This window comes from Nothoprocta perdicaria, unplaced genomic scaffold, assembly GCF_003342845.1.
Source record: "Nothoprocta perdicaria isolate Ctin4 unplaced genomic scaffold, notPer1 scaffold_26, whole genome shotgun sequence".
NCBI lineage: Eukaryota > Metazoa > Chordata > Aves > Tinamiformes > Tinamidae > Nothoprocta > Nothoprocta perdicaria.
The window spans coordinates 604,317-631,547 of NW_020455488.1; the positions used below are offsets into that span (position 1 = coordinate 604,317).

Consider the following 27,231-nt stretch of genomic DNA (forward strand, 5'->3'; position numbering starts at 1 on the left):
TGTACACTTGCCTGAGGAAAAATCAGGAACCCCTGATTTTTTTCAAAGGTGCTAAGTCTTGCAGTAGCTTTGGGGGGTTTCAGTGCCTGCTTTGAAACATTTGTTGTGTGATGTCTGAGTCCCACTTTTCCCAGATGTGTCATAGGAAGTAGGGTTTGATGGGAAAATGTTCCTCCTTGCCAGAAAAGTTCCTTGATACTTGCTGCTTTTCTGCAGCACTAGCAAAGAGCAGCTATTGCCACTACCTGGCAGAAGCTGTTGCTCGTTCTAGTATTTCAGAGCACATTGGGATTCAGGCAGAGATTCATGTCATGAAATGTAAATTACAGGGGGGCAGTTAGTTATTTCTCCTATTTATCTCAGGCTGGCTGTTGTCTTCCATGAATGTTCTTCAGTCTCTCCAAGCTGGTAGCTCACCTCTTCACATCCAAATGAAAATCTGCCTTTTCCACTTCAGGGTCTCACCTTCTCTCTACCTGAAATCTAATCTTCATGATGGAGGTTGATAAGTGATGACCTCTCCTTTGTTTCTCCAGTCATCTTTGCTGACAGTCCTAGCCATGTAATTGTCACTCCCTGCTCTGTTTAGAGCACTCCAGTAGACAGACTGGGTCAGGATAGACTAAACACTCAGGAAAGCTCTGGTGACTTTCTCTTTGCAGAATTAGCCCTGATGTTGCACTCTACAAATGCCTATGTGTCACTACGCTGTGTGTGTTGAGAATATATATTTTACCTTTCATACATAGATACTTTTTTAATGTATTGTTGCAGGCTCTAAGTAACAGGACAGCTCTGCTCCTTGCCTGACACATCTCACTCAAGAACAAAGTGGTCTTATGAAAAATATAACAAAGTCCTTAAATCCGTAGCACAACGACTTCCTTGTGAGAGATGCTCTGTGGCAGGATTCTGTGACATAGCAATCGGTCTGTTTTTAATACCCAGACCAGGGTAGTGTAAGAAATACTTGGAAAGCAGCCACAGCTTTTGCAGCAGCTGCTGCTACATTTTTGTGAAGCTTAAGTTTATTTCAATTATAGAAAGGCTTGTGATCACCTGCTAGGAGGTTTTTAGCAGTTCAGGAGGCCAAGGGAGTGTATACAGCTATATTTAAATACCAAGCACATAGCATTTCCCAGCACCATACCATTTACAGAGCACTCCGCAGACACTTCCTAATTAAATGTTTAAGTATAGATTCCCATTTCCTTTATGGCTTGCAATGAGTGGGTTTTTAAAAGATCCATATAAGTCCTCCTTTAAATTGGAGAAAATTTAGAGGAACTGGGGAGAGTGAATAAAATGGTCATCATGTTGCGCATCCCTTTGTTACTGCTGCTTTGCTTAGGCTAGGCCAGAAGAGGGCTAAACATTGTACCTTTTGGTGTTGATTTGCCCTATTTTGTTTCATACAATGAAATACATGAGAAGCTCAAGCCCAGTGTGGATGACAGTGTAGAGATGCCCATGCACATGAGTGTTATCTACCACCTCACAAGGGAGAGTTTTATTTTGCACTGGCGTTCATAGACTATGCAGGCAACAAAAAGACTAAAATATCCACTGGGAAGCCTGGAGCTCTCCATGCAATGTGTGTGGAAGGCTGAGGGATAAAGAGGGCTGAGAGCTTTTGTGGATGTTCATTTTCTGTCTGTTTAAAAAGATCTATTGCAGGGGGCTGCACAGTTTCAAATGGCTGCTCTGCCAACAAGATGCCCCMAAAACTTCTAAGATGTAACTTGGCCCAAGCAACCAGAGCATAGTTGGCTGCAGTGTAAAAGCAGAAGCTTACAGGAATTCATCAGGATTTTAAGGGTCTGTGCCATTTCCCTCCCTGCTTCAATCCAGATATAACCACAGAGATCTGTGGAGCTCCTGAAGTTTAATAATATTAAAATGTTGCCTTTCTGTGCCCTCATCTGTGGGTGGTTTGTGCAATTAGCAGCAGATGGTCCCACAACAAATACCAGTATCCTCATATGACTGCAGGAGAAGCCAGACATGGGGAGGGGCAGAGTCCTTCACCCACGGCTGTGCAACAAGGTGGGTTGTTAAAACAACGCCCAATGTCAGAGCATGGGGCAGTGTGTCCCAGAGAGGACAGTGTGGGCAGCACTTGCTGCAGGCCTCTACCTGCAGCTCCAAGCCAGGCTGATGGGCAAGTTGTTGCTACAGGGGCAGCAGCCTCTGGCCTCCTGTTGCCCATGGTGCAGCTAAGGAGGATCCAGTACTGACCTGCTGCACTGTCACTGATCTTCTAAGAGGAAGACACTTGCCCTTTCTCCTACACCTGTGTTGTGATCCCCAGGGTCCAGAACCACTGCAAAGGTGGCAAAACTGCCCCTGAGCCATGGCCTCTGTGTGGACCACTGCTTTTGTCCACCCCTGTGTCTGCCTAGCATGTGATCTGCAGGGCTCCTGTCCTTCTCATTTGTCTCCTTTCAGCCTCTGGTTATTTGTATCAGACCTTGAACATCACTAATGTTCAAATGTCACAAACTAGCTGGTGACATGCTGCCCACCAAAGAGATSTTTGCTTGTTTTGTCCGATCCACATTGAAATTGAATCTACATGAAACCATCATGGAAAATGTGTTGCTAAAAAGGACAGAAAATAAAGAGGGCAGAGGACAGTGACAGCTCGAGCAGAGGGGAAGCCTTTGGGGGCTAGTAAAGGCCTTGGCAGCTGTGGGAAATGGCTCCTAACAAGAAGGTCTGAAACCTCATCTGCTGATAGCTTAGCTGACAGGCAAGTCACAATTATCATTTGACCTGAGGAATGATGTGATTTGACTGTCCTTTTAAAAATAAATTAAGCAATGGCTAATGCCAGTTTTTATGAAGTGTCAGAATGACAAAAGCTTTCCCCTACTTGGCAGAGTGCTGCCAGGAGGTTATTCTCAAAGGGGCTAATTTTTGTCTAGATAAATATCTCCATAGAGCTCTCCAAGTATCCAACCAAAGCATCCAGCACTTTGCAGACTACTGGGAGATTGGCAGTGCGTGCCAAAGAACAGGGATGGAGCTGATTGTCACGGAGGAGTGGAACGATGAACCTCCACTTCCACCCTGCCCCAAGCAACTCCATCACCCCCGCCTCAGTTCTGTTGTCTAAATTGAGTGGAAAACCCTTCCTGTAGYGTGGATTGGGCCACAAGGCACAATGGCAATGACCAGTGAACGATGAAGCTATGGGTGAGGAGATCCAGGTGAGTGGGAACTGGAAGGTTCCATCTCTCTATGCTGTGACAATGGGACTCTCATTGCTTGTAAACCCTGAGTATTTGCTCCTGTCAGTGGTGCCAAAGGTTGGCACCCAATTGTCTCCATTCTGTTGCACATTGCAGAAGAGTTGACAGACCAGAGTGCTGAAATTTCATRTACCACCAATCTCTGCTTCTTGGTGTATTCTACAATTCACCCTTTCAGTACAGGCTCATTTACTTCTCAAACATGTTACCTTTTCTAGAAAGCCTGCTGGCTTAGCTATCTATTAGAACGTGAGCATTTACCCTATTTATGGGAGATGTTTTTATGTAATGTTAATTTTTGATCAGATTTGACATGGCAGCCTCCYTACACTGCTTGTCTAATGATTTAGGGAAGGCTTCCTTGAATCATTTGCTGCAATTCACAGTGCAAGTGTGCTGCCCGAAGCGGGGAACTAGAACATCTGCCTGTCACTTGTGTGGATCTCACCCTGGTAAAAACTGTTAAATTACTGTTCCCTTGCAGCACAGTGAAATTATTCTAGATTTTGGGTGTTSGATGTTTAAGTGGAGTGACAGACACTCAAATGAATTATCTGCCTGCTGGATGATTTCCATTGATGAGGGATAATCTTGCTGCAGTAGAAAAGAAACAAAATAATGAGCTTTTGTTTTGTAAAGACACTGAAAATGGAATGAAAAAATCAATGCTGTATTTTTACATCCATTTATCATTTTGTATTTCTAGCGTCTTATATTGGTATGAGTCTGACTCTCACAGATGCTGAGTGTTAGCAGTGTCTCAAGGATGGGTAAGGGCTAAAGAAACCTGCAACAGGAGGGGGAGCTCTCTCTGCACCAACTGCTAGGAAAGCACTGCTTGCTCAGGCTGAAAAATATCGGGGAGAAAAGCAGTGCTCACCATTTTCTTCCTCATGTGTTTTTCCACGTGCTGGCAAGGAGAATTTATGGGCTGTTGAGTTGCAGAAACTTGTTTATAGATATATATAAATATATTTATATATAACAAGGCTACATAAATTTAATAGTGATATAAGCTATCATGCAAAGTGTTCTTTCATTTTGTTCTTCACGAGTGCAGGCGGTTGTGTCATTTTCTTGCTTAGAGCTTCTGGCCTAGATCATGCTTTTTTTTGCTTTTTTTTCTCTCCTCTTTTCCAGTGTTGCACGGGAGGGCCTTTTGGAACACCCTTAGTTCTCACTTCCAAGAATGTTTATTACTTTTCGAGTTTTCTCCCCCTGACCTCCCAGACGAGCAGCCAGCACCACGGTGCTGCTCTCTAGGTGGTCCTGCTTCCCAGCCCGCCTTGAACTGCCATTCTGATGGGCAGGGAGATGTCAGCAAGTCCTTTATCTCAGATGAAAACTGGAGCTTAGGGCTCATTTCAAGCAGACTAAAACCCAACCAGCAGCGCTATACGGAGGCCGGTTTGCTTGGGAGAAGCAGAGCGGTCATTTATTTCTTGGGAAGTTCTTCTAAATTCACAGCTTTTGCCGTTATGACTGTTCACTGACCCTCCCAGAGGGACGTCCGCCTTCCCAGGGGACGTGTGCGCTGGGAGGGGACAGCGGGGCCGCTAGATGGCRGCAGCCCGTTGCCAGGAGGGCCTCGAGGCCTCTCCAGCCTGCGGGCTCCGAGGGCCAGGCCCTGCGGAGGCCGCGCTGGGGCACGGGCAGAGGGCGYTCGGTACCGGTGCTTCGTGGTGATTCCCCCGGCCTCAGCACCCGGGGCCGCCAGTGGAGCAGGGTGCGGGGAGCAGCGCTGCAGGGCTCGGCTAACGGCAGAAGGATTTTGCAGGGGAGAGAGCTGTCAGCTTCACTAGTGCAGCAGCGTGAGGAACCAGCCCTGCATTCGGGAGATTTAGTGTTTGCTTTATCGCACTCTGGGTTTAAGGACTCCTAGCTGCTCCTCCTGGGTGATAGAGCAGCTTTACCCCACTTCTCTGTGGTCCATAAATGAATCTGCGGGAATTCACTTTTATTTTCTCTCCTATTTTGTGCCTCATTTCCTTCTGCCATTCAAATATCAGATGCGGTTCAGTTCTCCTTGCTGCTAACACACCGAACAAGTATGACAGACTAACAGCCCCTCATTTGACTTCTTAATTACTATTTATTACTTTGCAATGAAAATCTCTTAATCCATCAGTAAGACATCTTCCAATTGCTGCAAAGGACAAAGCAGCGCATGGCTGAGACATGGTTCCTTTTTGCACGCTGTATTGGCTTTGTTAGACTGCACTTGTGACCTAAATATATATTAAATGCTTAGGCACTATTGTGAGTGGTGCAGGAGCAAAAGCATAGCCAGAAAAGCAGTTGTTTATTTTTATTTTGCAAGGGCTGTATCCCCACATCAGAAAAGGAAGAATTCAAGTATGTTGGTATTAATYTGATTAAGAATGTGAAGTATTTTCCATTATTTCAATTTCTTCTCTGCTGGGGTATTCTTGAGCACTGGGAAATTTTGCAGCCATCATGATTGTTTGACTCATAATTGCAGCAACTCATAATTACAACAACCTGTGGGAGCAGCTTATGCCTGCCTGTTGAAATGGATTTCTTCACTGACAGAAGATCTCTGGACAGCACAAAAGACTGGTAGAGACCCTTAAAGCTGTAACTTATACCTCAATCTTATAAACAGATGGGGGAAGACAGCCTATAAGTTTACTTCTGTTTCTTAGCCTAGGAGAACCATATTCAGCTCTTGGCTTTGGTCCCAAATTCCTACCAGAATAATGGCAGTTAGGGTCTGATTCCTATAATCACTGGTAAATTGTAGTTATGCCCAGGAGGTGCATGGAGGTCCTGAGCACAGTCACAGGAGGAGTATGACATGGACCTGCTGGTGCAAATCTCCTTAGTAACAGTTTTAGGCASCAGGAGAGAGCAGCTGCAGATCCTTCTTTGAAGAGGGAAGTGGGGCCAGCGYTCCAGGTATTAGCCAGTTCCTGGCTATTGTGAGAAGTCAATATAACCCCTCCAGTTTTAGTTTCCAAAGAAGCATGTGCAAAACCTRCATTTATACACACAGGGGAGATGGCAAGAGAGCAAAAATATTCAGATCAGAGGCTGAGCTCCAAATGTGTCAGGTAACACCTCACTGAGTGACTGTGGTTCTTTAACGGTAGCTCAAAGCTGGAACAGTAGAGATTACAACTGATGCAGCTCTCCCACCAGGTTGATGCTCTTGCTAGGTTCACACTGAACAGGAATAAATTCTAGTGCTGAGCCAAAAACCACAACACTAGTCATGAAAACAGGGTCCCAAGAACCTCAGTGTCCTCAGAGCAGTGCTTTGGGCTCTAGCCTACCTTTGGTATTTGCATTCATTTCTCCCTCAAAGGTTTTTTGTTTATCCATGTAATGTGATAGTCATAATCTTGGTGAATTTTAGCCCAGCTGTGGGTCATGCCCATGAGTCGAGGAAGAGAAGAAAATTCCAGGTCCTTGTTGGACTAGTTTTGCTGAGAAGATGCAAGCCCTGGTGTCCCTGCTACAGTTCTTTACAAGCACAGTCTTGTTGTGGGACGGAGGCAGGGATAAGGCTTGGGTGATGGTGTTTGACCTAGTTCTTGAGGGACCCTCCCTATCTTCCAATGACCTTAGAGAGCAAAATAGCAGTTTCACCCCTGCAGGTGCTGCCAGGAAAGCTAGATACCAATTATGTGTATCCTGGAACAGAAAAGGCTTCCTCTGACAGTGTCCTCTGGATTTAACACCATAAAGTAAACAATTAGGACAGGTTTCTTCATGAGCAACTGAACAAGTAAAACAAGGCCTCCTGCAGATTTGTGTCCTCCTTTACTACAGGCTCCACTGCAGTAACCCCTGCTCCCTCCCAGTGTCTCCCATCGCACCCACACAGGGGATGTGCACTGTGATTATGTGCCCACTAATTGGCTGGCTAAAGAGCATGTGCAGCCTGGCCAGGCAGCTGCCACCAAGGTGAATGGCAGACGGCTGCTGAGCTGTGAGCCCTCCTAACTGGGGCATGAGTGTTTGGAGGTGGAGGGGGAAGTGGTTCTCAGAAGACAGGCAGAACTCTTCCTTGACTGTAGCTGCCCTTTTGGGGGATGATGCATAAATACAGGCTGCAGTTAGAAAATGGATGAATATTGAAACTGGAAGTGGTGAAACCTCTTTGTGTGAGGGAAAGAGTTAGTAGGATCCTTCCAGTTCTATATCTGCTTGACCGTTTACATAGTTGTTGTTGTTCTGGTATGAAGAAAATCCACAGTAAGCAACAGACTCTTCCTCCTAGGWGGATTTCTCAGTGCATTTGGCTGGTGCTGGCTGCGCAGAAGGAAAAGAGCTGAGCTTAGAGCTGTGGTGCTATGGGGTTACCTCATGGCCAGTGTCCCTGGAGCTGCTGACAGGAGGCGTTTTGCACTCCTTGACAATGTCCCATGTGGTTGGGGAATGGCCTCAGGGAACTGATCCAGCTGAAAAAAGAGGAGAAAAAAAAAGAGGGGGGAAAAAAAATAAAACAGCTAGTTTGAGGCTGAATCTGTTGCCTGGTTTGGCTGACTGTGTGACCGCTTGATTGCAATCACATGCATGGGAGAAGGGGCCCCATTCTCMCTGAGCAGCAGCTTCCACATAGTCCCAGGACCAGCCTGAAGGTGCAGCTTGACCAGCGCTTCACTGGCATGGGCAGTGGTGCCAAGGGCAGTCCTGCTGCTGGAAGTGCTTGCTCAGCTTTCAGTCCCATTAGTTCCTTGTTCTGCATGCTCTGTGCCCACATGAGCTGGGGTGCCAGCCCACAGCAGAGGGGAGCCCATGAAATGTGTGGCAGGGCCCTGGGGGAGGATGGCCATCTCCTTCCAACAGCAGCATGGAGTTGTGCCTGATTAAATGCTCATGCAACTGTGCCTTTCTTTAATTGGGGTGACAATGGTAACTTTTAAGCATGTATCTGGCTTGCGAAAGAGGTGTAGGAGGGATGGAGTCACTTTTTAATTTACCACTAATACCTGTAAAAAAAAAAATCCAAACCATAACTTTTTTTGGCAGCAGCATTTTAAGAATGTGTGGGAAGGGATAAAACKTATTTTAAATCCTCACTTTCTCTCCCCTCGCATACAAATGTTAGCAAGGATCAGTTACGCTGGTGATTGTTTTCTATATTGGAACTTCTGTGCTTCTGCCAGAAGTGAAGTTTCATATGCTATAAATAACAGCCCTGGAGTTGGTGGAAAGGTGTTGTAATGGAAACGCTGACATAACTTCACCCACGTGGCAACCTTGCTAAAGATATACACAGATCTSGGGAGATGAGTTGGTAGTTTATACAGGACCCTGGGCTGATTTGACAGGAAGGCACTTCAAAAATAATTTTTGTTGTAAAAATAAACACAAAAAGACTTACTACTGGGTGGTAAAGCTGCTCTTGGCTCTGTTGCAGCCCCAGGCCAAAGTCCAAGGCTTCTCCAGACAACACAGTCATGAGGCAGGGGTTAATTACTCAAGGTGTGTTGGGAATTGTTGGGTGTGATTTATTAATGCTTTTTATCTGATATAAAAGGTGAGAGGAAAAACRAGCTGAGCCAGAACAGCCCTTTTTTACTGAAAGTAAAGGCAAAGAAAGCCCTAGACTAGATGGATGCAGCACCCTGCTGTCCCTGTGTGATTTCAGAGGAAAGCCCCTGGCTGCCAAATGTTCCCCTGAAGTGAGTACCTGAATCTGGGGCTGCACTGGCTTGTGTGGTCACACTCAGGGTTTCCTTTTATGTTTTTCATGACTGATCCCTTTAGCTCATGTGGAGCAAAAAACTGTTCCCAGGGAGGAACAACAAAAGCTGAATGTTTTAAGCAGCGATGCTGTGGTCTTCAAGGAGCTTCTGCATATTCTGAGGGACCTGCCTTTCTCTACCCACTGAAACACACACTGTGCCGCAAACCACATAGTTGAACAGAGCAGAGCAAACTGACTGCAGGTGTAGGCAGGAACCGTTCAGCTTAAAGTGCTCTGGGTGTCTGTGAGGTACAATCCAGAGGAGATGTTACTGCAGAAAATAATTCTATACTTAACATGTGAAAGCACTTAAGCTGTGAATGTCATTCACTGGCGCAGCAATGCACCAGTGTTTAAATATGGAGGTGCCTCCTAGTCAGCAGGGCTGGAAATGGAACAGATAAACAGGCATTTCTAGATGTGAGGCAGAGCCACATAGCAGAGCAAAGGAAGCCTCATCAGAGCTGTAAAAACAAATTCAATCTGTATTTTTCTATRCCATTTGGAATAAGTGTACAAGTTACTTGAAAAAGAGGTTATTGTTTGAACATGGGAGTCTCAGTTTGTAGGATAAATTTCATTAGCTGCTCTGCTCTCTGGATAATSATCTCCTAAGAAAGGCTTCTATATTGGGGTAGCTGTGGCAGCATTTAGCACACATCTCAAGATACAGTGCTCAACAGGTGGCTGTGTTTACCCATTTCTTTGTAACAACAGTGTCCATCCACTATATTAAAACCCAGATCAGATTAGTGAAGTTACAAAGCTCACAAAGTTGTGATCTTTGTTTTTGACTCTCGTGTGCTTGTTTAGTGATTCAGGCTCTTTTGCTTTCTTTTTCTCTATGCAAGGCCTTAGAACTKCTGTAGAAACTTCTGGCAATTCCCTCTAGCTGGTTTCTCCCCATCCTAGCGCTGCCACGTGGGCAGGTTGCACTTCGCTAGGACTCTTTCCATTATCAGACACTTCATGTAGCTCCAGACTCTGGGATCAGCTTTCAGCTGGAAACAGGTTGGCAAGTCTAGTGATGCTTGGTAAGAAGCCTTGCATATTGTTGAGGGATTTCATTTATAACTTGAAGAAACTTGTCTCAGAAACCTGAAACCTTCACATTTTATGTGAGTTTATCTGCCAGAAACTGTTTCAGGTTACTCTTTCCAAGCCATTCTAGATGAGCCTTAGGTAAGGAGGAAGTAACAGCAGCAAGTGCTGTGTATCTTTGCTGAGAAGTCATCGCTTCTAATTCCAGTTCCTCCTTATCAGCTTTAACATCAAGAACTGCAAAATGAGGTCAACCTCTATTAAATGTAATGGCTTTCCCCTGTGGAGATTATAATGAAAGCAGCTTCAAAACAAAGGTTTCTGCAAAACAAAGGTTTTAAGAGAGAGGGGGAGGGAAGCCTCTGTAACAAAGAAGTCCCCTAACTCACTGCAGTGGCTTCATTTTTATTTACTGGTTGCAACAAAATGTAAAGGTTTGGATTTAGGCTTTATCCAGTGGTTATCCAAGCAGAACAGTTAGGTGTGAGGAGAACACATGAAGACATAAAGACTGGGTAATGGCAGAAGAGCAGAAGGCCCTTTGTTGCAGGACCTGATCTAGAACCACTCTAGCAAGGAATACCAAAATGCAGGCAGCTCCTGAGAGGGCAGGAAGCACAGATATGTTTAAAAAAAAAAAAAAAGCACCAGCTGCATGCACTGAGAAAAAGAGACTGCAGCACAAACATCAGGGTCCTTCTCTCCTGCTTCTCTGTGAGCTGGGTGCAGTTGGTTCCCCATGGGTGCCCTTGAGGAACAGGCAGTATGGCTTGCTCTTTGAGGTGGGGTGAAAAGTGTAATGGATACAGGAGTTAATTCTGAAATGAGCAAAGAGCACAGAGGGGCTGTGACCTCTTTGTTGGGCTGTTCCTGAGCAGAGCATCTGTTTGCACCAGTGATGCAGCCCAAGTGGTGAATCTGTAGGTCTCTAAAGCCTCATTTTTCACACAGGAAAAAAAAAAGGCACTGCCTCAAATGGGGCATCTAGTGCCATTACAGTTATTTGTGGATGCTCTTTTATTCATGYTGTAAGGTAGTTGGGCACTGGAGGTAAACATGGCTGTAGCTTTTAAAAATAGCTCCTGCCCCTTGCAGCCAAATGACTGGCRATGTGAGCCTGCTCTTTCTTTCAAGACAATTTTTCTTCCTGCAGCCTTAGCAGAAAGATTTCTGAGGCAGTTGTTAAAACACAGAGCCTGCCAAGGGCGCGAGAGCTCTTTTGGCTTCATCTCCCAGGCAGCACTGACTGCCTCGCGTTGCGGTCGCCATGTTCGGGGCGGTGTCGAAAGCTCTTGGGCAGGCAGCCGCCATCTCGCTGCGGCTGCTCCCTCTCCCCTGCTGCTGCTTAGCTCTCTGCTTTACATTTTTACCAGCGCAGTTGCCCGAAGGTCCCCGCGAGCCGCCTTTATCAGCGTGCTGCTGACGCACTGCAGACTTTCTCTCAGGAAACAAAAAATCGCCAAGGGGCGCGCTCGGAAGCGGGCTGCGGAGCGGCGCGCCTGCGTGCTTGCMCTCCCTCCCTCTGCCGAACGAGGCTCTCGCCCTTTAAGAGGAAGGCTGCAGTAATTTTCCATTACCCTGTGTGTCTTGCCTGCGTGGTGGGAATTGTTTGTGGAGGCTGGAGCATGGCGGCTGAGGCGGCAGCCCYGCGCGTTGCCTGGCTACGGCCCTCGGCATGCGGGCGGTGCGCCAGGCTCCTGGGAAGCACCTTTGTTTCCATGAGGAGACTGAGCCGCTTGCGTGCRGAAGGTGGACGATGAGCCCTGCCTTCCCCGTGCCGCAGAGGCGGTGTTTTGGAGGAGCTCGAGCCCCTTGGAATGCTCGGTGGTGGCAGTGAAATGTTGGAATCACTCTCCTGGGATGAGTTTTCTGCCTTCATGCAAGGGAATGTCCGGTTATAAGGAGGTCCTGTTGTTTCTTTGCTGTTGTAGCAATGGTGATAATTGCTCTTGRTTGAACGGCTGAGGAAATGTGACAACAAAATCCCCTCAAATTTCTGCCCCCACCTACCCGGTCTAGCCTTTCCTAAAGAACCAGACTAATATTTGTTGTTCTGCAAGTCAATAAATATTGTTACATGACCTTTGGAGTCCTGATAAGTGAGTCCATGCAGTAGTCCATGCAGGGYTATGGGTGAGATCTGTAGGAGCATGGAGGATGGGGTTCATATGCCCCTTCTGCTCACTGGGGCTGGACTCAAAGCCTTGGTGTGACTGTGTTTTCACAACATGTCAGGCATGGCTTCAGTTCAGGCATATATTAACTGCAAGAGGCCTGATGGTGCCACTAGTAAGGCAGCTTTGTATTCCTTTGTTAGCAGGCTGTGGTGTGAAGGGCTCTCTCTCTCCTCAGCTCTTGAGAAGCTCCATCTGAATGGCAGCTTTGAGCTGCCTCTGCTTGGGCGCTGGTCTCGTCCTCCCTGTCACCTAGTGATGATTGCTTTGTAACCACAGCATCTCTGAGTTTTATAAGTTAAAGATGTGGATCCTTTGAGTTTCTCTTGAGAAAAAAATGAGCAGTGTTTCCTGCCATGCCAAGCAAGCTTTCTGTGCTCCCCTTTTCAGTCCCTTCTCCCTGTTYCCAGCTTTTCTGTCAGCTTTATCTTATTCCTGATGCCCATAGCTCTGTTGCTGGTGCCGAGGCTACCCAGAAGCTCCCTGCCAGCTGGGTACTGCACAGCCCTATCTCAGCCCTGGAGAGCAATATAGAAGGGCCAGACATGTTTATCTGCTGGGCTACATGCCATGCCTACCTGGGATGTGCCTGTGCTGTGACATTGAAGTCTGCTTTATACATTGGGAATGACTGAGCAGACACTGAAGACGATGTTTTTTCCATATGCCTAGGTTGATTYCTCCTCCCCTTCCTGCCATGATAGTTAATGGAGTGTTTCCAAGAGCACTTTATTCACACTATGCATGCTTGGTTCCCTGTGTTCAGTTAACTTTCTGGCTTGTCCTATCTGTCCTGAGATTGTAATGTTGATTCCTGCCTCTTAGCCATTTTGGAATATCTCAGCACATAAGATGATAGAATCTGACTGTTAAAAAGCAGTAGTTAGTAGTGGCCCATTTTCTTTTCAGTGTGTTTTTAGACATGAAAAACAGGACTTCTGAACTGAGTTTATTTAAGAACAAAAGCCAATCTTACAAGTTTGTGAGAGAGTGCTTTAGTGAAGCAGTTCTGGCTCTGTGTGACTTTTTTTGGAATTTGTTTGGAGTAGTAAAATGCAGAGGTTCAGGTCTGCCAGGATGAGGGTTTGCCTTGTTTGAGCAGTTAGGAATGTGGGTGAGTCACCGCCTTGTTTGAGGAATGAAGCCATCCATCTGTGTTCTGAAGGTTTTGTTTGCTTTCATAAACTGTAGTGTTTTTAAAGGTCACTTACACTCTAGTAGCTTTCCTGTGTGTCAGTCTTAACATCTAGATTGATGCTTTCTATGTCTTCATTTAAAAAAGATGTGTAGATGAGAATACATCTTTTAACATGTGCTCAGAGATCCCAGGATCTAGCAGATCTTGTGAGTTCAAAGTATGCCAAACCGCTTGGATCTGCTATTATGTATTTCCAGCTACAATCCCAGTTCTTGCCTGGCATTTTCTGAAGCAAAGTCTGAATAATACCAGTCCTGTTAACTTCTGTCCTTGGGAATCAAGGTTCTCCTTCTGCAGAACCAGTGCTGCAGAAATTGTTCAAGGTGCAGTTCTTTTACAGCACAGTCACTAATTAAAATAGCAGCAATTTCCAAATATGAAATTAGTATAATCTTTGGCAAGAATTTATTTTGGGAAGGCAAGACAGTAGGAGGAGAGAATGTGTATGGAAGAAGTAGAGCAAAACACAGTACAAATTTCAAACACTTTTAGCTTTCAGCTGTTAAACCTGGGGACCTGTGGTTGTTTTGCAGCCATCTGAATGAATTATCTGATTTCAGARGTTTTTAAATATCCCAAAAGCACTTCACTCCTTTTCAAAGTATGGTTCTTTATGCAAATGCTTAAATATGAATGTAGATCCCTACTTTTATGTTTCCCAAATTGAAAGGAAGGAGAGAGAATATTCATTTCATGCATAACATATGCCATTTTCCTTTACTGCAGCTTGATTTCTAAAAACTATCTTTTTTTCTTGTCTTTCTGCAATAGAGAGGCTTCATTCTCAGGTGTGTTTTTTTCTTTCTTTTGTTGTGTGATACATATCTACCAAATATTKCCACATGTTCATTATGTATTTCATAGCAAAAATGTGACTCGTGACTATGTAATTATATCCAAAAAAATGTGGATTTCTTTTGTTGCAAAATATTCAGATCTGATTTGAATGCACAATAAGCCCTGAGCATTGAGATTACAAGAAAAACTATCTACAAAATCCTAAGGATTAAGGTCATGCATGAGATATTTAATTCTCCCTCCCGCAAGGCTTAATTGCAACATAAATTCAGCTCCCACTGACTTTTTAAAATAGGATAGCTTGGAAAACAGACCAGATTCTGTTAAATTCACTTTGTGGTTACAAGAGTGGGAAGTGCTGAAAAAAAACAGCAAACTGAAGAATGGAAGAAGGGGGGGATCAGGAGGGTCAAAATCCCTGCTGGCTGGCAGCTTGAAGGAAAGGAAAATCACCAAGATTCCTTCTTTCTTCCAGAACTTCATCTGTTATAGAATTAACTAAATCCAAGTGGACAGTTTTTCCTCCTTATTACTGGGTTTGTGGCAGTGTTTAGAAGTCAGGACAGAGGCTCCTTTGTGCCAGGTGAGCTGAAGGACCTGTATGTAAAAGATGCAACTATGGGGAAATTTGGAGAGCAGAATGGAGACGATGGGGGAAGCACTTCGCCCTATGGAAATTCAGACATGTTTTTCCCTATATATTTTGCAAAGCTCCCTCTTCTATCCTAGGTGCCTCACTAGCCAGGTTGTCTTACCAGTTGTTCTGKGGCTGGATGATGGAGATGGACAATTACATAGAAACAATAAATGTCTCAAGGAGTTATGAGAACAGTATCTGCAGTATCATCGTGTTGTGTCCTATGGAGAATGCACTATTAGTCCTGCAAGGCCCTAACCCACTGGGTTATATCCTACAGCATGAGGAGCTGGATGCAGATATGTGCTTCCTCTATGGCCATATGGAGGAAGGATGCAGCAGGAATGTAATAGAATATGATGTAGTCTTCTCCTCTGCCCTTTGGTGTTATCTACACCGGCTGGCTAATGTCTGCACTTGTTTCCCTGCACTGCATGCAGCAGAGGGTAGCACTGGGCTCATGAACTTGAACTCATACTTTTTGTGTGCAAATGTAACACTTGAGAAAGATGCCAAATCAATATATGTCTACCTTGTAGGTTTTGATTTGTGTCCCAAACAGGGTCATATACAGTAGAGCATTCACCTCTGTGCTTGTCACCTCATGCCATGTCTTGAGACCATGCACTGCAAGGCTCTGCCTTGGAGGAAGCTAAAATTGCAATTCCTATTTGTAAGCCTGAGTCCCTGAAGCTGTTAATACTGCCACTCATCTCTGATTCTAACAGTGGCTGTGTTTTTTTAAAGAGCTGGCGATTCTTTTTCTGTTTGAAGTTGCTCTGAGCTTACCAATTCTCTTTCCATAAACTACTGAAAACCATCTGCAGGGAATGACTTCTAGTAACTGGTTCAAAATGACAYGTATCCTTACCAAGAGCAAAGCAGCCTGGTTTTGACCAGTTTGTATCAGCTGCATGCGTTGCCTCTTGAAATAACCTGTGGCCATAACAGGTTATTCTGCTGGAGGCATCTCCTTAGTTGCTTCCGTCCTTGGTGACGTGTGTAACTAGGGCATTGCTGCTGTCTGACTGCGTGTCCCAAGGGGCCCTGATGTTTGCGAGAGCCTGATTGGCCTGAGAAAGAGGTGGAGAAATGCAGTGCTCTGCAGAGGATATRTTTAGTGAATGCAGCTGTGGGAGGCAACAGGAACAAGAGAGCTCTTSTACTGCCAGAGCTCTCACAGCTCACAAGCCTAAATCTGCTCCTTTCTTGACCATATTTCCTTTCTATAGTCTATTTCAATATAAACTTACATTTTCATTTAGTCGGAATTCAAAGTCTCAGTGTAGAAATCAGATGTGCCATGGTGCCAATCTTGCTACCCTTTAAAGGCAGCAGCATGTGCCTCCCTCAAATGTTGTATTTACCCATGGCAAGGAGGGAGGTTTGATCTCCTTACATGTACAAGAGAAGTCAGTGTTGTAGGAATGTCTTTCCTGCACATTCCAGTGCTTGCTCAGGGCTGGATGGAGCCCTGCAGCACTAGTCTGGTCTTTTCCCAAACCTGAATAACTCCGCTCCTTCCTAGGGCTGACGAGCTCGGGTAGAGAGCCTGCTTTGGGTATGTCAGAGCGCTGTGTAAATACTCCAGTGATTTTGCTGGCTACCCCAAGCGTGTGATTCAATATCCTATTGTACGTCATGGAATACAAAAATGGGCTCATGAGCCTTGCACTTTGAGCCTGCGCCTGTTGCTCTGCTTCAGGACCCCATTTGTCTGTATTCCCAGACTCTGTCAAGATTGGCCCCTATTAAAAGAAAAAAGACTGAAGATGGGGAATTCCCTGTGTATTGCCTTTTCCTGGCTTGTTCAGTAGTGTACAGTAAGCCATGATCTGATCTGTCTCAGGCCTTAACAGTTTATGATGGATTAAACTGTAGAATATGGATAAGAACTATTTTTTTCTTACTCTAACACTGTTAAGAGGTCAGAAGATGAGAAGAGGTGCAGGAAGGTTTGAAATACTTGTACGCCTGGGCACAATCCAAGGATTATGAAGATGCTCGTGTTTGGAGGGGCACAGACTATGTCACCACCCTTGTGGGTTTACCRCGTGTGCAGTTTTACCTGGTAATGTGGACACTGTAGCAGCCCTGTAGGAGAGGCTGCAGCAGGACACAGCAGAGCGAAGCAGTGCCTGGTTCCCTCTGCCATGGCAGCACCCTGTCTGTTCCCACCCAGAGTGGCTGGCTTCTCATTCCTGGGAAAAGGGAGCTTGTCATTGACTTGTACCCACTTGAACTTCCTACTGGAAATGCTTCCTATGGCTTTCACAGGTTCCAGCAAATTGGGAAAAATAGGTTCTGCCTTGGTTGAGTGTGTGTTATTTCTGGCTATAGCTGATTTCACTGATCCAAGTGAATTTATCAAAGGAGTTCCAGTGATCAGTTTGAATACCAAAAGCATTAGCCAAAAATAGAAATACTTTAAACAAAAACATGGAAAAACATACAAGGGAGCAAATTGGGACTGACAGCAAGATGTGCTAGATAGCCAGTCTTTTCTGTCCCTGTTCATACCAAGATGGTGCCTGTGACTGGAGTTTTCCAGCAATTAAACAGTTAATGTCAGGACTAATTGGCTCTGAGAGCTCCAGTCCTTTGCAGCAGATTATTGGCATGCTGTTTAAGAGCAGCTTCCCTTCCCTTCCCCCATCATTATAAAAACATGTACTRTAGTGCGAAACCAAATACCACATGGCGCACGGTACAGATCCCACCGGCGCTGCGGCTCGGGCCGTGGCACAAAAGTCCCTTTATATTTGGGAACTCGCKGGAGAAAATTCCAGCGCGCCGGGATTGCGGCAGTGCTGCCCAGATCAGCAGATTTGCCCTGCGAGCGATGGCTGTCCAGGGCGTTCGCGTGCGAGCCCTGCCTGAGCCGCTCCTCTGCAGCGCTTAAAAATTCCTGGGTGTGGGAGAATCTGGGGTGTCTTCCAAAAGCTGCAGCCTCCGAGGCAGACAGGAAAGGCTGCGGGAGGGAGAGTTCKGTGAGCTCCCTGTCCTGGCTGTGTTTATCAGGCTGCAGCTCGCAGAGGGATCTGCCAAGAGCCCCGAGGGGCTGAATGCAGAGAGAGATGGAGGTGCAGGGAAACGAGGGGGGGGGGAAGGAAAAGTTGGCTTTCTGCTCCCCTGGATGCGTGTGCTTGTAGGCTGCTGTCTGTAGAAGCGGTCGCCATTTTGTGAAGCACAGCTAAGCGGAGACATGTTGTGGCCACAGAAGCTTCCAAGAGTTTCCTTTTAGCTGTAATGGAGAGGAAGCTCCTCCTTCACCTTCTTTCACTTAAAAGGTTTTTATTTTAGTCCTAAGTGAAAACAGCAGAAAGGACAAGAAAGAAAATGAGAAACAAAAGAGGGGGCTAAGTTCCCCCAGGAAGGTTGAAATTGAGTCTGTCCCTGGGAGACTTGGAAAATTTTTAAGCTGTAACTTGGCTCTGGAAATACCACCAAGTCCATAGCTAGGATGCACTGGCTGACTTGGCTTCCAGGTGGCATTTAAGGTGTTAGTCGTGATCTAAGATCTCTGATAGATTTCTCTCCAGTGCCACAAAAACATGCATTGATCAAATGAGAGCACACAAACTGTGAGAAGTTGGACTGAAGCCTCTTTGTTACAAAATGTCTAGAGCAAATGTTTTGGGGCAGTCTTGCTAAGGGTCTTCATTGCTGGAACTTTTTTCTGCTCTTTTGTTGTCACAGTACATTATAAGGCTCATTTATGTAGTAAGTCTTTGAGAGATGGGTGAGGGAGCATAAATGCTGCTGCTTGGGAGTACAGGATTCTGTCTTTGCATCCTTTTTTTCTGGTTTCAGAGTTGGGAAGCACTGCTCATTTATTTTTCATAGAGCTGTATTTTTATCCCGGCTTCTTAAGGAGGCAGGGCTCAGGAAACTGCTGTGAGAGATTCCCAGCAACTTTGCACCTGATGTTCAAAGAAACCTGCATGTTAGAGCTTTTAGAGAATCTGCTGGTTACCGAGCCACAAGTTCRTGTTTCTACTCAAAGCAGACAACAGGGCTTCAGAGGTTGTCTTCCCTGCTGTGCTTGCTGATCAGGCGCTCACTGTCCATGCACCTGAGCACAGGCTCAGCAATGTATAGCTTGGAAAAGTCCCTACCTATGTCACAGTGTCCCCAACCACAGCTTGAATTCAGGGTGGAGAGCATGGGGCTCCCAGGCAAGGGGGATGATCCTGCAAGTGCCCCAGGGAGGACACGGGGAGCCTCAGAGTGAGGGGTAAGGTAAGGAACTTGCTGGGTGTGTGGCCTGCTACCCATTGGACACTAGACCTTGTTATTTTTGCTGCTCACCAAGCACGTATTAACGTGTAGGTGTGATACTCGGGTCCAAATTAGGATTTCTAGAGAATATTAGTCATGAGCAATGCCAYAAGGAAGTGACTTTCGCCTGTGCAGTGACAGCTTGGGGCGTCAGGTTCTGCTTCGTTGCTGCTGCCGCCTCAGCTGCAGTTTYGTTTTACAAGTTGCTTGATCCCTTCTCTGACAGAACAAAGAGCGTAAACTCTTAGTACACATATACTGCAAATATACTGTAATAATATACTCAGGATACATCTACTAATATGCCTTTCTGAACCTCTTAATTAGATTTTTTTATAAGCCTGTTTATTATAAACATCACTTGAGTAGCATTTTCATTTAGTATTTACTTAATTTTTTTCTACAATTTYCATTATAGTGTGTGTGTGTATATTGATATAAAGTTATTCCTTTTTTTGTTCTTTTGAATAGAAGAATTTTTAAACAGAAAAAAATACTTTCTTTTTACCAGCACCTGAGAAGCTGGTAACCAGTACAATATTTTAATTACTAGAATTTAAGAAAATTATGAGTTATTGAAGTYCCAGTATCTCACTTGTGTTCGTGTTATGATTCTAAGTGACTCAAGTGTTTGACCTTATTTCCTACACATGTAAACACATGTTGGAAATGTGTCTTCTTGCACTACCAGCAAAGATTCTGCAGTCATCTGTATCTTACCTGCTAGGTCAGTGTGCTCAAATATACTGTTTAATTTTGTTAAAATGTTTGATTTGTATCACGAGAACTCCTGATATGGCAAAGTTGGAAACCTGCTTGCTCCTACTTGAAAGCTTGACTTTTGATCTATTGATAATTGATATTGTGCTTTCTGGAAAGTTTTTAAAGGTGTGCTGAAGGATAAACAACACAATTTAATGCATATACTATTCCTCTTGTCCCTCTAACAAGTGAGGAAAGTAAATGTTGGAGAACACACAGAGTAATGGCACAATTATATCTTTTTACAGGTCAGGTTAGTTTATGCTCTTTGAATTTCCAAAGTGCTGATGTACATGTTCATACCTGTATTTACTTTGTGTGCTTTCAAATCCTTAGGACAACACTGCATTTAGGTACACCAGGAAAAATCTGGAGTGATTCYACTGACCTAAATATAATTACTTAGAGCAGAATTAAAGGCACAAGCACATAGCTTAAAGCACRTGTGCCTGGAAGAAGAGATCAGAATCTCAGCTTTCAATACTAAGTTAAATGCTTCTAGACCTTCAAACAAGGAGCATGCGTAGACAGAATAATCTTGTTAGATCCACTATTACACATTGAAGAAAAGTAGTCAAATTTTGAGTTCACAGAACGTTTTCCAGATCTTCCCCTGAAACTGCAATGTAAACTGCCATCAGTTTTCAGACAGTGACCAAGCACTGTGGATTACCCAACCCAAGTTACCTTCTTTGCATTCATTCTAACACTTTAATTGTCCCCAAAGCCACAAAGACCCTTTGGCAGTAGGGCTGTTCCAGCGCTGTTTTCTTGGGCTCTTTTGAGTTGTTTTCTCACCATCTCAGTTTCTAATACTAATTCTGACTAAATACAAAAATATATTATTAGCAATTTCAAGTTGAGGCAGGGCTGTCACAATTGACTGCTTGTTCAGAGAGAAAGAGGATGTTTTGGCATGAAGGGCAGTTGCATGTGAGTTAGAGCTGCTGGTTCTCAAGTGTGGATGGGCTGTGTCTGATGTGCAGAAAACTGTTCTAGTCCTTAGTCTGATGAGCACTCCTAGCTGGCTATTTGTGTCTCTAAAATAATACCACTCCATCAAAAATTAACAAATACAAAGAAATTTTGTTTTAAATGACAAAATGCAAGGGTTCTTCTCCAGTTTGTATACACCGCACTGCAACAAGGTGATCCAGGGCTTCATCCTAAGAATGTGTCTCAGATTGAAAAAAAAGTATGTGGTTGTTGTAAGATTTCAGAGAAAAGCACTGCTGCTTCTCACTCTATGTGGCAATTTGCTGAATAATATATCATTTTGTCAACTGTTATACAGCAATCAATMAAATGCTACCTGTGCTACCTGTACACAAGACACAGGAATGAAGTTTGTTATGGAAACAGACTCTTACTAAATTGTGTGACTTGCCTGAAATAAAAATCTCCGTTTTATTCTTGCGTTTTTAAAGGCATGGGTTGTTTTCTCTTCAGCCTAGTAGTAGTTGCAATTTATCTAGCTCAATCTGAGTTGAAATCATCACTTCTGCAAAGCTAGTATGATGACCTGTGTGCCTCTGRAACTACAGAGAGGATCATCAAGAAAGCAAATCTACTTTAGATTTATCAAGAAAGCCTACCTGCTTTGTGTTATCTTGGTCATCTAAACTGTTTAGTCTACAGCAGAAGTCAAACCAACATTTACTAGAAAATAAAAAGTTTTTTCTTTGAGTCTTTGATTTTGATTTCTCCACGAATATGTATAAACATGTGTGAAATCTGTGCTTCCATTTTTATCATATTCCACAAACATTCAAGCAATCAGGTACTACGCTCAAGTATAATCAAGGCTTATGTTTATGGAAAATAAGCTTCAAGGTTGGACAGATAAGTGTTTGAAAAATTAACTTAAAATCTGCACAAGATGTAAGCATGATAGAATTGTGAATGATCTGATTAAAAATATTAATCTCATTATCTAGACCTCCTAGAAAGCAGCTTGTCCACAGTAGATTTATCATACAAATATTATAAACACTTTGTTAACATTATAGAATGATCTCTTCTTTCTAATCCTTCACATAAGAATACAATATCTTGGAGAAAAATATTTTTTRTTTTGAAACACCAGCCTGGGCATGGCTCTCTTAATCTTTCCAAGGCTTGTTTTTTCCCCTCCTTTTCTCCAGACTCTTGATAACATGAATATTTCCCAGCTCTGCAGAATACTCGTACAAGCAAGGGGCACATTAGTTGCTTATATTTACTGTCACTGGTGATTTCACTAATAAGCAAAGTTGCATCATGCCTTTTCCTATAAGGAGAAATGTAACAGCTTGTTTAAATAATAATGTCTAAATAGCAATGGGCAAAATGGTTGAGCGAGTACAGAAGATAGTAGTTACTTAAAAACTGGTCCTGACAAACCTGATCATATGTAAAAACAAAAAGTAGAAACGGAGATAAAGGAGKAGATTTCTTATTTCACGTGCCAGTTGTCTAAGTATTGTAAAAATATTATTAAGCAGTCATCATCCTTTTTTTTTAAGTTTCAGTTAGTGTTGAGTATAAAACTGCTTYGTAACAAGGGCTACTGTACCTTCCCCTGTTTGCTTATGCCTCTAAGATTGACATTCAGGTTAATCACTAGATGTTAAGTCTGGATGAAATGTAGCGTAAAACCTTTGACTGAGATGATAATTATTTCCTAGGGTTCAGATGACCAAAAAACTCATTTGAAAATGTTCATATATAGTAACAGTTAAAAAYATTGTATTTCATATCTCTTGAAAAATCTTCTTTTTTGATCTTGGGTTTGATTCCTCAAGAAAAACAATATAGTGCATCCTTTGTTTAAGCTAATACAAAGCACAATAATTAATCCTCTTAGTAGATAAGAGTAACTGGATTTTTTGCCTTATTGGATTTCATGCAAACCTGGAGCAGTGACATGGGTGGCCTTTACCGTAGGTCTTGGATATAAAAACWGAGCTCAAACGTCTAGATCAACAGAAGCAACACAAATTCTTTGCTGTTTTATGGCCAACAAGTTAAAACTTGCTTAGGAAAGACGATGCATTGTGCCCATCCCCACAGGATGCACTGGGCCCATTTCTCACTTCTGTCTCTGTGCTTTTATTGATAACTGTTTTCCCTGCTTTGAAAACAGGAATTAGAAGTTAGAGATGAGTCTTAGTTGAAAGAGCTTCATTTTGAAAAAAAAWGAAAAAAAAAAAAAGCATTGGACTTTGGCTTGGCAGACTGAAAGATTTTTTTCTTTACCATATGTTTTTGACACTGATGAAACTGTTTCTAATTATTCCTAGTGATAAATCTTTTCCTTTCTGCTCAGAAGGTTTATCATTCTAAATATGAGCATCATAAAAGTGCCAGCAAAGCCACAATATTAACATAATCTTAGTTTTCAAATTATAGAAACAAAAAAGGATGTATTTAGAAGTTCTGAGTGTGCGTGTGTATGTGTAGATGTGTTTGCAATTACTCAATACAGGTTCAAACAAAAGCCAGGCTCTAAATTCTGGTTTGAGCTTAATAGTATGAGCTCGTTGCTGACATTGTTATGATTTCTTGTCTTGTGACAGTACCAAAAAGCTTTAGCTAGGATGGATATACCAAAATAATTACCAGTCCCATGGGCAATTTGGTTTCAATGCTTAGAACTTTTGTCTTTATTTACATTTGTCTCTACTGACGTTAATCTGTCAGATTTTAGTCAAATCAATATTAGCCACTRTGAAAATTCCACCTCTGAAAGTGGTAATGAGGTAGCTACATTTTTGCMGTGTTTTTGTTCAGTCAAAATCTTTTTTTTTTTCCAAAGGTAGGATAAAAAATAGATTTCCCTGTGAAGCAAATAAGGTCATTTGTATGTGCCGGGCCATCACTACTGTGATTTTAGTAGTGAACTACTGCGGAAGGAARCAGAAGGAAAAGCATATCTTGTTTATTCATTTGTTTAGGAGCATATCACATACTATAAACAAAAATAGCAAATATCATTATACTTTTTTCAAGCCAAATTTCTTTGAACACCCCATTTGGAGGATTTTAAATGTCTACCACTGAATAGCTGGCAATGCTCAAAGAGCATCTGCTTTTTTTGCTTGCATGATCTCTAATAACGTGTTTCAAACTATTGTGCTTGCCTAGGGCCTAGAAAATTGTTATTGATTTTTCGTGAAAAGCAATAGGGTTTTTGTTGATTGAAAGCGTGGTGATATTGCACATCTCTCAATTTTGTTTACACTTTTGTTTTCTACTTCAAATGACAGGTACAATAGTTAATGAATRTCACATATTGCTGTAAAATCTCTGCCCTTTCCAATTTATGTGTGGCTCAAATGACCTGTATCTTACATCTTCAGTAGTTGCATCTCAAAGAACTCTGGTTCTTCAGACTGGATAATCATTTGGTGAACGCTGGTACAGAGCAGGTTTGGGCAGAGCAAGGAGGGGACCCTGACCTGTGAAATTACTGAATCCCTTTGCATATCATCTGTGAGAAGTAGTTGCTTTTTTCCTGAAAGATGGGAGGGCAGGAACACAGGTTATAGTGAAAAAATTTGAATGAGTACTAGGAAGCAAGGTTATGTGCCTAAACTTGGAATATGAGCCACAGATGGGGTCTTGAAATATATTTCCCAATTTAGCAATGTAAACATACATTTTCTAATTATCTGATATGTGATTTAAAAAACACAGTTGAAGTATTTGGTCTAACAATGCACAATGCATAAAAAAAAGTGTCATATAAACCGGAAGAAATAAATGGTATGGAATAAATGGAAGAAACAAACTGTATGGAGGAATTTCCTGGGCATCTCTCAGATCTGGTGTTTGTACAGAGCTGATCATAGGAGGTAAAAAAGCGAAACTACTGCATTTGGAGAAAAGGAAAGAATGCAAACATACAGTATTATCGTGCTCAAATAGCAAAGTTCTCTGAGTGATTCTGCAGAAAGACCRTGCCTGCTTACATGTACCTACAATTCATTTGAGAAAAAGAAATGGATCCTTGTGTAAGCTTTTAGGAGCTGCTTTAGGCCTTGGTGACCAGCTGCATTAAATACAATGCTATGATGTTAGACTTCCAATATGTTTCTGGTTAYACATAACAAATGCAGTAAGTAACTTTTAAAGACAGTTTTGTCTGCAAATGTATATGAATAAAAGTTTGTAAACAGGAATAATCATTTTCTTAGGAGATCTGATAATAGTTGGAGGAAAAAAAAACAGCCTGAGCATACAGTTTAGGTCTCGTGGAGTTRTAAACTTAACCATGACTATAACAAGACTTTTCCTACAAATATAAATCTTGAGTGCCTGATCTCTTTTCCTCTCCTTCATCTGCTTAATCTGCTTATTGGAAGCCATTATTTTCTTTTTCTATAGATGTATTTGGGCACAAGCAAGTTTGGAAATGGCATGTTGGAATTCTTGCCTTTATCCTTGCTGTGAAATTGCTTCTCCTTGCTGTGAAGTTAGATCTTTCAATGTCAGTTGAAGATACATATCCTATGTAAGTATAAATGTGTTGCTGTGCCCTACTTTTACCTAGTTCTTGCCTCATCCTCGATTGCCTTTCCTCTTTCCTCAAGGTGCTACTCTTCCAGGGAGCCCAATATCTGGGCTCTGTCCATGCAAACCTTTGCACAGTTGTGCTAGGAGTTCCACAGAGCAAGGGGATTAGTATTTGCAAGAGTCTGAGCCAGGAATAAAGTTGGAAAACAGACCCTGCTCTATATATTCTCCACAGAGCAGAACCTTGGTTCTTCTTGGGAGCAGGCCTTTTGCTATGAGAAACTCTTCTCTGCTTCCATGTCCCACCATTAATTCCCCTGGCTGGAGGTTCCTTTATGACTGTATTGGCCACCAGTATCACTTATTTTATTACAGTAGGGACCCTACTACTACTGCCCTTGCTGTCACCTTGTTTGATATGGAAGGGGTCTGCTTTTCTCTGTAATGCTAAAGGAAATAACTCAGTCCCAAATTCTTATCCTCAGGGATATGAGCAAATGATTCTTTCCAGCTGACCAGATTCCTCTGGTCTCTAGGCTTAGCAGACCCCAGCTCAAGGAACTGCAGCTGAAATCCAACTGCCCAATCCCGAGACCTCCCATAATACTCTTATTCAGCATTGTTGGTTTTATTGCTGCCATAACGACTCTTCTTATTATATAAAAGAAGAGAGAATGAGCCATCTTTCCCTCTGTTTTTAATACCACAGCTTTTAACGGAGCACGCTGTGCACATGAAAAACGAGAAGGGGGAAGGCATGGGGATCATTCGGAGTGGCTGCTGAAGTGTATAAATATTCCTTCTCACATTCCGTTGTGCTTGCTGGGTGTGCCTGTTGGAGTGACTGACTGTTGACTGACTGGCTGGGGACAAACAGCTAAGACAGTGACCAAGAATGTGGAGGATGCCCYGATTGTGCCGGTATCTGAAATGGTTTCCATGGCAGTAGTCAAAACAGGAGACTGTGCCCTGGTGAGGCTGGCATACAAGCCAGTTTCTATGGTATTGGCAAAAAAAAAAAAGAAAAAAGTGTAATGCTTAGATTTTAGTTGGGTATTTGTGGTGTTTTTCTGAGGCACTAATCAGGACAAACTGATGCCTGGGGCTGGCAGAATGTTTGTGGTGGCTTTATCTGTAGATGGTGATTAGGAGCAGGTGGAAATGGTGGTAGGAAATGGAGAAGGTCTGAGGTCATTGGCTAAACTCAGGTCAAGGGAGCAAATGTTCCTGTGATGTGGATGCAGTCCATGTGTTCTCAGGGTAATTTCAAGGGCTCTTGAYGAGGTGGGACCTGTGGAGGCCTGAGGATGGGCTTTCTGGTCAGGGTGAAGTACAGTCAGGATACGAGGATACGCTTTCTGTCAGTGCAGGGCATGAGGCCACATGACTCTTCCTAAAGGCCAAACTGGGGTGGATTAGCCTATCAGTGTAGAGAGTTTTAGTGCAGGTTAGCAAGAGGTGTGCCTTAAGGTGGCTGAAGCAGGAGGGCATTTTGGAAGCAGAAGGCAGCGCTTGGTCCAAGTGTCTGGTGGCTTCTGTTATGCTATGACGGGTGAGGCACACTTTTCATGTGAGGCAGCTACCCAAAGCCGAAMGCACTGCTGACAGGAAGGGGCCTTCACAGCCAGGCTGCCTTTGGGATTGTTTCTGTGGCCCTGGCTAGGCACAGGGTGGCCGTTTATGCCGGGTGGTCTCTGCTTCAYGCTGGCGTTGCCGGTTGTGGGGGGCAGGTGAGCGGGGAGGTGCTTCGCCCTCCACGCGCAGCACTTGGAGAGCGGGCCCGAGGCTGGGGGCGGGTCGGGGGAGCGCCCGGGGCGAGGCTGGCGGCTGCCCCGAGCAAGTGGGGCTGGCGGGGCCGCCCGCCCGGCCCG

At 43.7% G+C, this 27,231-nt stretch overlaps 1 long non-coding RNA gene across 4 annotated transcripts in view; it reads left to right on the forward strand.

Annotated features, from left to right (window-relative positions):
* The window catches only part of LOC112948256, a 47,120-nt gene that overhangs the window by 5,214 nt on the left and 14,675 nt on the right, over nt 1-27,231 (forward strand). For 2 of the 4 annotated variants that reach the window (XR_003249572.1, XR_003249573.1), the window contains exon 2: nt 25,232-25,358. The exons of the other annotated variants lie outside the window; for them this stretch is intronic. This is a non-coding gene — a long non-coding RNA (uncharacterized LOC112948256). The remainder of the gene's footprint in view (nt 1-25,231; nt 25,359-27,231) is intronic. 4 annotated transcript variants of the gene reach the window in all.